Source organism: Anomaloglossus baeobatrachus, chromosome 3, assembly GCF_048569485.1.
Source record: "Anomaloglossus baeobatrachus isolate aAnoBae1 chromosome 3, aAnoBae1.hap1, whole genome shotgun sequence".
NCBI lineage: Eukaryota > Metazoa > Chordata > Amphibia > Anura > Aromobatidae > Anomaloglossus > Anomaloglossus baeobatrachus.
The window spans coordinates 631,142,304-631,154,379 of record NC_134355.1 but is presented as its reverse complement, the minus strand read 5'-3'; positions in this window follow the sequence as shown (position 1 = coordinate 631,154,379).

The window sequence follows — 12,076 nt, the reverse complement described above, 5'->3', positions numbered from 1 at the left end:
CAACTGTTACAGATCATTAACATGTTTATCCATCTTGTGATTTCCACCACACCACGACTTTTCCTCCTTAGTGTTGCAATTTCAATGTTGCGGAGTGTACGGTTATGGCCTGAAAGTGTTGACATCATTGAAATTGTTTCAGAAAATGAAGTATTATTGCAATTGCACATGTTTTGTTATACGCAGATTTCTTTCCTTTTTGTGTATTGGAACAACAACAAAAAAGGAAAATGGGACATACCATAATTTCAAACAAGACCCCAAAAATGGGCTGGACAAAATTGTTAGCACCTTTCCAAAATTGTGAGTAAACAACTTTCAAGCATGTGTTGCTCATTCAAACTCCCCAGTGGCAAGTAACAGGTGTGGGCAATATGGAAACCACACCTGAAACCAGATATATAGGGGAGAAGTTGATTCAATATTTGCATTGTGTGTCTGTGTGTACACTAAGCATGGAAAACAAAGATAAGAAGAGAACCAAAATAGTTGAAAACTATCAACAATCTCAAGGTTATAATTCTATCCAGTGATCTTTATGTTCCTTTGTCGACTGTGCACAACATAAGCAAGAAGTTTACAACCCATAGCACTGTAGCTAATCTCCCTGGAAGTGAGAGGCAGAGAAAAGTTGATGAAAGTTCAACACAGGATAGTCCAGATGGTGGATAAACAGCCCCCCCCCCCAAAAAAAAGCAAAAAACCCCCCACAAGATGTCCTGCTAGCTCAAGGTGCATCAGTGTAAGCACAACATATCCATCGTCATTTGAATGAAGTGAAACGTTATGGAAGAGGCCACGGAGGACCCCACTGCTGACACAGAGATATAAAAAAGCTAGACTGCAGTTTGCCAAAATGTACAAGTAAGACAAAATTCTTCTGGGAAAGCATCCAGTGGTCAGAGGATAGCAAGATAGAGCTTTTTGGTAAAGCACATCATTCAACTGTTTACTGAAAATTGAATGAGGCCTGCAAAGAAACAAACAGTACCTACAGTCTAATACAGTGAAAAAGTAAAAAGGGTAACAGTGTTTTGGACTTTGGACTTTTGGGCTCCATATCTCATAATACACCACATCTTTGAACATGAGACTACCTTCATTTTATAGACAATCATCTTGGATATCTCATATACTGTATAAATTTGATTTTCAGCTATTTAGCATATGATTAGTTATGCAGATTCTTGTCATGTTTCTGCATTGTTACCGTTTTGCTCCTAAAAATCTAAATTTCACTTTTTACTATTTTGTTAGTACAGTGGAACCTTGGTTTATGAGCATAATCCGTTCTGGGGGTGTGCTTGTAAACCAAGTTACACGTCTAGTAAAGCAAAATATTCCATAGGAAATAATGCAAGCTCAGACAATTCGTTCCACAACTTGTTCAATGTCCAATCCTGGTCCGCTATTGTGCCATTCCACACATGCACAAACACGCACGCATGCGCACACATTATGCTCACCTTACCTTCCGTTCCATCGCCGGCCTCATGGTTCTTGTAGTCCGACGGTACAGGATGTGTATCGGATAACTATCGCGACCAATGTCGAAGCTTCCACTGCCAGAGAGCTGACATCAAAGGCAGGACCCGCTTGCCTCTGATTGGCCAGAGCGCTGCCTTTGAGTAGTGGCTGACAGCGGAATTTCCTCCATCGTCGCGATGGTTACCCGATACACATCCTGTACCGGCGAACTACAAGAACCATGAGGTCAGCGATGGAACAGAAGGTAAGGTGAGCATAATATGTGTGTGGGCACGCATGTGCATGCATGTTTTGAGTGTGTTTGTGTGTGTTTGTGTGTGTTTGTGTGTGTTTGTGTGTGTTTGTGTGTGTTTGTGCGTGTTTGTGCGTGTTTGTGCGTGTTTGTGCGTGTCTTTGTACGGACTGCAAGAGCGGGTCAGAGCGCGGTTAAAGTACAGAACCGGAAGTGTGTGTGGTGAGTATTTTGCTCATACCACAAAGCTTGTTCGTAAACGGAGTTACAAATTTACAGCAAGCTTTACTCGTATAGCGAAATGCTCGCAAACCGGGTTACTCGTAAACCGAGGTTCCACTGTATTTTGTAAATCTACCTTTGGCTTTCAACACTGCCTGAATCCTTCTGGACATGCTCTTGATCAAATTTAAGCATGTCTTGACCGAGATCTTATCCCAGGTCTCTTCTACGCGTTCCCAATGTTGGTGCATACTGGTCGACTCCCTTGGGTATGTACCCAAGCTTTCTGTTCAACTCTAGCCACAAGTGTTCAATTAGGTTGAGGTCTGGAGACTGTGGAGGACAATCTAGCACCTCTACTTCATTGTCAAAGAACCATTTCTCCGCCAATCTAGGCGTATGCTTCAGATCATTGTCTTGCTGGAACACTATGTCGTCATTTTCATACCCATAGTACTTGAGTGTACGAAGTAACTCGTCTTGTAGGATACTCTCATATAGTTCAGCACATTGAGACCACCATTAATCTTGGTCAAGTATCCAACGCCTTTGGCTGCGAAACAACTCTAAATACATCAGGTTTCCTCCACTGAACTTCACAGTTCCTTCAACACACACAACATTGTTGGTTATAAATGACTTAGTGACCAAATGTAGAACTGGTGGAGGAAGGTTGAACTAGATGGACCTAGGTCTTTTTTCAACCATAGCAACTATGTAACTATGTAATTTCTCGATCCATTAGCCCCTTTTTCCTTCCAGATCCATTTGCACTCATCAGAGCCTTGTCTATTGACTTTTGTCTCATTGAAATAAATCACTGGTTTCCAATCCTCTAAGATCCACTTTTTGTACTTTTGTGAAAACACGATACAAAACTTCTTCTGACAATATTGAAGTTGAAGCTTATTTTCCTTTTTTCGGGCAACCACTCCAGACTTGTGTAAAGTGTGTCGAATGGTGTTTGGATGGACATCCGTGATCTCACTATTACAAAGCATACGAGTCGCCTCCACTGCCAAGTTTGTCACAGAACAGACAGACCTTGTGATGAGACGACTTGCTGACTCTGTCTTTTTGCCTGGACTTCCACCCCTTGGTTTTTGATTGTCTGAATGGACTTAAATTCATATTCTTCCATCTGTCTTGGCCTCACATGATGCAGTTTGGTAATTTTCTTGGCCGAGAGACCACTATCGATGACCAGGATTATGCCGTTTCCCTTTTTTTAGGAAATGTTCTTCATGGCTGCTCCTCAATTTGAACCAGTGAGCTTTCACTTTGGAATCAACCTAATAAAACAATAAGCTATTAGGGAATGTGAGAACAGGTTGTAATTTGTAGTATACAGGAAGAAAATACTTTTTTTTAAATCCAGGAACAAAACAGTACCATGACAAGAATCTGCAAAACTAATCATTTGCTAAATATAACAACCTCTGATAAATCAGAATAAATGCCAAACCATACTATTCAGAAGAATACATTTTATTAAATGTAATGTTTAAAATTCATATACCATATATATATATATATATAGTACAGTCCAAAAGTTTGGACACATCTTCTCATCTCTAGAACAACTGTTAAGAGGAGACTTTGTGCAGCAGGCCTTCATGGTAAAATAGCTGCTAGGAAACCAGTGCTAAGGACAGGCAACAAGCAGAAGAGACTTGTTTGGGCTAAAGAACACAAGGAATGGACATTAGACTTGTGGAAATCTGTGTTTTGGTCTGATGAGTCCAAATTTGAGATCTTTGGATCCAACCACCGTGTCTTTGTAGAAAAGGTGAATGGATGGACTCTACATGGCTGGTTCCCACCATGACGCATGGAGGAGGAGGTGTGATAGTGTGGGGGTGCTTTACTGGTGACACTGTTGGGGATTTATTCAAAATTGAAGGCATACAGAACCAGCATGCCTACCACAGCATCTTGCAGCGGCGTGCTATTCCATCCGGTTTGCGTTTAGTTGGACCATCATTCATTTTTCAACAGGACAATAACCCCAAACACACCTCCAGGCTTTTTTATTGCTATAACAGTAATGCAATACCAGAGGTCCCTTATTCAATGTTTGCATTCTAGAGTGCAGCTGTATGTGTTTTTGTATATAATCTGTTGCCATTATCTCCCGTACTTCTATATTAGCTGTAGATGTACATAATGTTTCTTAATGTATTTAATGCCTTTGTGCTGGTTTTAAACATTTCATGTTTTACATAGCAGAGAGCAAGTGTCTTCTCTTTTCGATAGACAAATTACACATTCCCTGTTTCCTACACAATACCATCGTTTTATCTAGTCATGATTTATGACCCAAAAGTAGAAGAAGAGTCAAATGAAAAAGGATGATGGACAGCGTACGTCCTCTTCTGTGCCATGTATCATACATTTGCAATATGACAGCACCTGTCAACTTTGCCGAAGACAATGCTCAAGAATATTCTATTTAAGAAATATTGAATCTGAACAGCATATTTTTAACCGCCGTAGAGCAAAGCCTGATGTATAATACAGGAGCGCAAGTGACATCTACTTGCTCTGAAAAGTGATACATCATGTCATGACCAAAAGCAATCATAGCGTTTATAGTAGTGATACATAGCTTAATTGGGGGAGCCATGCGTCCTGCTGAAGTTCATGATTCATGGTAGGCATAGGTGTTAATACACTACTACTGTGAAAAATTGTAAGATCCATTCCTTACCAAATATTCCAAGATCAGCAAATTCAATTTTTAAGCACTGTAATATATTGATGGTCCTTCCACAGACAAGCAAAAACTGCATCCTCTTTATGGCTTACCCAAGTGCATCAACAGTGCTGCCACCAGGAATTTCAGGGCCCCATACTGGCAACATTTTCAGGCCCCCTTGAAACTCCGCTCAGGTCCCACCTCCATCCTTCAAACTTTCCACAGTCCCACCATCACTCTTGGAAAAACTCCAATCCTGCACCACGTCCTCACCAATCACACATTAACAGTTCCCATCGAGCACTATATCACATACATAGCCATCAGCTTTTGTTTTGGACAAAAGATTTTTTTAAGCTTGCCACCATGACCAGGTAGACTCTCTTGGTAAGGCCGTACACTACTCTAACCTATTAGAAAAATCTTAAAATATCCAATATTATTTTTAGGTATTGAGGAAATGTGTCATATATATTTTTTTAAAATGACCAAATAAAACCACACACAAGGGACAAATATTGCCACTCTATGACCAGACCACATATTACCACCACAAAGTGACCGAATACTACAATACTGATCAATAATATAAAAAAAACAAACACAAAACTAATATTACCATAAGTGCCATTATACACAGAAGCCAGGTACATAGTATACAGTGTATGTCAGTGTACAGGATTTTAGTAATACATAGATACTAGTAATACATACGATAATACATAGATTATCAGGGACATTATACACAGAAGCTCAGCCCATAGTTTACAGTGTATAGTGTAAGTGTACAGTTAATACAATGACTCACCAGTGACATTTTACACTGGAACTCTGTATATAGTGTAGAGGCAATACAGAGATCACTAGGGACATTATACACAGTATATAGTGTAATACAATGACTCATCAGTGATGTTTCTAGATGAAGTCATTCATATTCACTTTTCTTCTTCATCCATGCAGACCACCATCACTTCTTCCAGCCAGGACACATCTCTGCAAAGAATAACTCACAGTTATCTATAGCTGATCGATTCCAGAGCACATTCCTCATTTTTCCCTGACGTCTCCACTATGACAGATGAAGAAAAAAAGCGACGTAGTGTCAAACTGCAATAAAATATACGGTAATACATCACAGCAGTAATAATATCTCTTAATTAGTCCCTACAGTAATAATGTTCCATATACTGGCCCCCTGTATCTCCATTCTTGTGCCATGTCCATACTGGCCCCATCACTAAATCTCCACCTCTGACTGGTCAATGTAGGGTTAAATTACATTGCATTCGATTTGCCAAAGTCAACTAGAGGTACCCTAACTCAAAACCATTAAAACTTAACATTTATTAAATTATTGTTAAATAAATAACCATTTAAAATTATAGCAGAAGGGGAGAGCTAAATAGCTGAATTAGCGAGAGATCATCTGGAGGGATAATAATAGGAGACTCAGGTCCGTGCCCTGACCTCTCATATGAGATAGAAATTATATTTAGCTCTTGTCTTCTGCTTTAATTTTAAATGGTCATTTAACAATAGTGAAATAAATATTAAGTTTTAATGCTTTTACGTTAGGGTACCTCTAGTTGCCTTTGGCAAATCGTGTGTAATCCATACTGGACACATGTCTCTCCATCCTGGCCCCATTTCTCTCCATCCTGGCCCCATGTTTCTACATCCTGGCCCCATGTTTCTACATCCTGGCCCCATGTCTCTACATACTTGCCCCATATGTCTACATGCTGGCCCCATATCTCTACATGCTGGCCCCATGGCTGTCCATCCTGGCCCCATTCCTCTACATGCTGGCCTCATATCTCTCCATCCTGACCCATGCCTCTACATGCTGGACCCATGTCTCTCCATCCTGACCCCATATCTCTCCATCCTGACCCCATGTCTCTACATGTTGGCCCCATGTCTCTACATGTTGGCCCCATGTCTCTACATGTTGGCCCCATGTCTCTACATGTTGGCCCCATGTCTCTCCATCCTGGTCCCACGTCTCTACATGCTGGCCCCATATCTCTACATGCTGGCCTCATGTCTCTCCATCCTGACCCATGGCTCTACATGCTGGCCCCATGTCTTTCCAACCTGACCCCATGTCTCTCCATCCTGGTCCCATGTCTCTACATGCTGGCCCCATATCTCTACATGCTAGCCCCATATTCCTCTACATGCTGGCTTCATGTCTCTCCATCCTGACCCATGCCTCTACATGCTGGCCCCATGTCTCTCCAACCTGACCCCATGTCTCTTCATCCTGGCCCCATTCCTCTACATGCTGGCCCCATGTCTCTCCATCTCCCATGTCTCTCCATCCTGATTCCATGTCAGGACAGAGTGGGGATGCCAGGACCGACATTACAGTTTCATCACAAGTAACAACTAATACATTATCTGTGAACCGTTGAATTTACCTCCATGGCTTTCTTCTGCACTCTTGGCCCTTTTTTTGTAGGAGCGTAGTGTAGGATCCTTGGATACTCTACTGGGGATGTCTGATTATATAAGCTATGGAAGTTTTAAGACGAAAGATAAGAACAGTTTCTTCACGGGTAACGATTGTTGGTCTCTAAATGTATTTTCCATTAGCACTATCTAAACTCCCTCCTAAAGCCTCGTAAAATTTCAATTGCATAGCGTTTAATGAATTAGAAAACCCCCGATAAACTCTTAACCCCATCTTGTATCTTAATAATCATCTATATTAATTATATGAAATGCATGAAACTAAAACTTGAACTGCGAGATTTCATTCTGTATAAAGTGTCCTCCTAATGAGTAGAGCTAAATACTGTAATTAAGAGAAATTAAATTATATCATAGCACAAGTAATAACCGAGCGGGGAAACTCTACAAGGTTAGCATTCACAAACCTACTACAGTATAAAGAGAAGCTAAGTATATGACAAAATGTAATTTTCAAATAAATATTAACACAGTAATGATTCCCCAAGTTTCTAATCCTATAAATATTTTAAGGCCTTCTGTGCAAACAGGAAAACATCTATCTTCACGGCTCATTATTACCAAGTGGCCTCAAATAGAGGGACGAGGTCGTCCCTGGTGGTCCTATCACTTTTACTACAGGATGAAGCAAATTTAAACTGTAGTCCCCTCCTCCGAAGAACAGCACTGATATATAGTTGAAACCAGAAGTTTCCCTCCGCTCTCTAAAAAGATACATCTGCAGGTTTTTCTCACTATCTGACATGAAATCAGAATAAACCTTTCCCGTTTTAGGTCACATAGGAACCAAAATCTAATATATAAAGCTGAGTGTATGTATGTGTGTAGGTATGTCTGCTAAAGGAATCCGCACCGTCACATTTACAATCACAAAATTTTGCACAGACACCCCATTTGACTCAGGGAACGTCATAGACTACGTTTTGATGGGAAAATTTAACCCGCGCTTTACAGTTACTCTCCAAAAAACCTGCCTCCATTAAAGTCAATGGAGCTGCGAGCTATTAGGTTATTAATAGGAGCAGTGAGTGGTTGCTATAGGAACAAAATAAATTGTTAGTATAAAAAGCTTATGTGTTAGGTAATAAGATGTCAGTGGGGAGACGGATAGAGACAGACAGAAAGAGAAAGAGAGAGACAGACAGTCAAAAAGACAGACAGAGGCAGACAGACACAGACAGACAGGGAAAGAGACCAACAGGTAAAGAGACAGACAGAGAGACAGACAGGGAAAGAGACCAGAGACAGGGAAAGAGACAGACAGAGAGACAGACAGGGAAAGAGACAGACAGAGAGGGAAAGAGACAGAGAAAGAGACAGAAATAAGGAAAGAGAAAGGGAAAGAGACAGAGACAAGTAAAGAGACATAGAAAAGTAAAGAGACAGGGAAAGAGACAGAGAAAGATCGGGAAAGAAACAAATGAGTAAAGAGACAGACGGGGAAAGACAGATGGGGAAAGAGACAGACCTGGGGAAGGAGACAGACCTGGGGAAAGAGACAGACCTGGGGAAAAAGACAAAAACAAGGAAAGCGATAACAAAAGAGACAGAGACAAGTAAAGAGACAGGTAAAGAGACAGACAAGTAAAGAGACAGAGACAAATAAAGAGACAGGGAAAGAGATAGAAACAGACAGATAAAGAGACAGACGGGGAAAGAGACAGACCTAGAACGAGAAAGACCTGAAACGAGACAGACCTGGAACGAGACAGACCTGGAACGAGACAGACCTGGAACGAGACAGACCTGGAACGAGACAGACCTGGAACGAGACAGACGGGGAAAGAGACAGACGGGGAAAGAGACAGACGGGGAAAGAGACAGACGGGGAAAGAGACAGACGGGGAAAGAGACAGACGGGGAAAGAGACAGACGGGGAAAGAGACAGACGGGGAAAGAGACAGACGGGGAAAGAGACAGACGGGGAAAAAGACAGACGGGGAAAGAGACAGACGGGGAAAGAGACAGATGGGGAAAGAGACAGACGGGGAAAGAGACAGACGGGGAAAGAGACAGACGGGGAAAGAGACAGACGGGGAACGAGACAGACGGGGAACGAGACAGACGGGGAACGAGACAGACGGGGAACGAGACAGACGGGGAACGAGACAGACGGGGAACGAGACAGACGGGGAACGAGACAGACGGGGAACGAGACAGACGGGGAACGAGACAGACGGGGAACGAGACAGACCGGGAACGAGACAGACCGGGAACGAGACAGACGGGGAACGAGACAGACGGGGAACGAGACAGACGGGGAAAGAGACAGATGGGGAAAGGGACAGACCTGGACCGAGACAGATGGGGAAAGCGACTGACAGACAAATGTAGAGAGACAGACACAGACAGACGCAGAGATAGAGAGACAGACACAGAGAGAGACAGACACAGAGACAGAGAGAGACAAACACAGAGACTGATACAGAGATAAACAGAAAGACTGATACAGAGACAGACAGAGAGACTGATACAGACAGACACACAGAGACAGACAGACAGAGACTGGGAGAGAGACAGAGAGACAGTTGCCGTTGCACGGGATCTACAACTAGTTATTTATGTTTGCCACGTACCAGAATGATAAGAGAAAGAGAGAATGTTTTAAGGCACTTTTGCAAAGTCAAAAGTTTACATACACTAACAGTACTATGCCTTTAAACAATATGGGACAACTCATATGATGATGTCATGTCTTTGGACGCTTCTGATAGGTTCATTGGCAACATCTGAGTTAATTAGAGACCGACCTGTGGATGTATTTTAATGCACACCGGAAACATACTGCTTCTTTGTGTAGCATCATGGGAAAGTCGAAAGAAACTGTAAGATGGAGGATAGTCCACGATCATGGAAAGAGCTTTGCGCAGGAAGCACACAGGTCCTTCTGTCCTTGTTGTTAACATCTGTCAACATAGTAGGGCTTCATTTTGACATTTACTATGGGTCTTCTTCTTTAAATATACTACTGACTATATTATTTTATAAGTAGATGTTATGATTTTCTGTCTATGCTAGTTCTAGAACTTTTTTTCATGGAGTTGGTAATATGGATAATGCAAAACATGTAGGGGTATTTCAGGCATTACAAGAATGGATGACAAGAATTCATACAAAACAACTGAGGGTGGCGCAGGAATGACGGATATCAAAAGTAACAATTAGAGAGAAGTAGAACCTCATATGGATTCACCACAACAATCAATAGTTGAATTATTAGTTAAGTAGAAGGATGTGAAGTTTAAAATCGATGGTCCATTGAAAGGATTAAATATAAGAGAGGTGGAAAAAAAAAACCACCATCCTTGATAAAGAATGATCGTGAAATCCTTAAAGTGATCAAGGATGGGCATTCCATATTTTACCCTGAAAAGGGCATTTTGAAACTAATTCTCCAGCTGTAACCAAACTTAAATTCCCATCGTACCCTGACAGACACACACATTAACGTGAATGCAGTATCAAAAAATATCCTATTTAAATCAGGTTGTTAAGATAAATATATATTTTTTTAGAATATTCTGACATTTTATCACAATCTGTATCTAACGTCTTCTCAACATTGGACGTATCCAATGCTTCTTGATGGTCAGTGCGTTCCCGACCAAGGATGCAAGGGATAAGTCCTGGCGATCGTGTAAGTGTGACGCCCTGGAACCCAGGGGTCACAGGTTACTACACTCACCGCACACCCCCACACTAGAAAGGTACCACCAGTCAACCACAAAGACCTGATTGCCTCCCTCAGAGTCAGACAGGCACACCAGGTGGGCGGGGTCAGGTGGAAAGACACGCCCCCGAGGAGTTTGCTAGCCTGAGGCAGGAACACAGTAGACAGTTCAGTTCAGTACAGCAGAGTGGAGAGTAGTAAAGTACGGTTCTGCGCGGGGCCTGGGTTGGAGCCTAGGACCCCCCCAAACAGTCAGGCAGGCAGACGGCAGTGGCCGCGTGCAGGAGACCGGGAATACGACCGGTGGAACCGTGAGGGACCGGGACAGGGTAGCGGCCCGCTGGAACCGAACCGGGGAGCCAACAGGATGCCGGAGCACCAGGCAGGGTACTCAGACCCAGAACTAGGCTATACGCCACCACCATAGTCGAATTAACAGATTGCGGTCTGGACCTCAGGGGTTCATTCCTACCAAAGTCCCGATTGAAGGCAACAGCCCAACCCGTCCGGATAAGAGCCACCGCCAGAGGCCAGAGATCCAAGGGCCAGCGTCTGCGGGCAAAAGGGGCTCCTACGACACATACACACCGGGGAGCGGACTACCAGTGCCCAGGCACAGTGGTCACACTACAAACACAGGTGCAGGAGAAAGGCGGACATTGCCAACCCGACTAGGAAGCTGCAGCCGGCTTCGGGCCCCGTCCATCTCTCCGTTTGGTTTACCAGTGACTCTGTGTGGTTTAATCGTGAGTACACCAGTGCCATCCGACACCGCACCGCGCCGCTACCCTGCGCCCTGCACCCCGGCACTTGCACAATCGGGCCCCGGGACCAACATCCCCCTACCCACGAAGGGGTCAACACCTAGCTGCGCTACTACATCGCTCCCAGGAGTCCCCGTACCTTCACCGCAGCGGTGATGTCCACCATCACCACAACCCGTGGGTGGCGTTACGAACAATTATCCCAAAACCAAACACCCACATTCCCCCGCGCGTAGCGCCAAACCCCTTGCAGAGCGACGTGACCCCCGGGTTCGTGAGAGGCTCGAGCCACCGCCCACAGTATGGGCACGGATCCGAGCGTCTCGGCGGCCGCAGCCGAGGCCGTGGGGCGGTACATAAGCACAGAAGCTGTGCTGGTGCAATCCCCACAGATATTTCAGCTTTCCCGACAGTCAAGCCCTGGCTCGTACAGCCAGTGATGATGTCCGTGCCTTCACTGGATATTTAACCCCCTAAATGCCACAATAGCTATCGATCACATTATTTAGGGGTCTTGGAGAGGG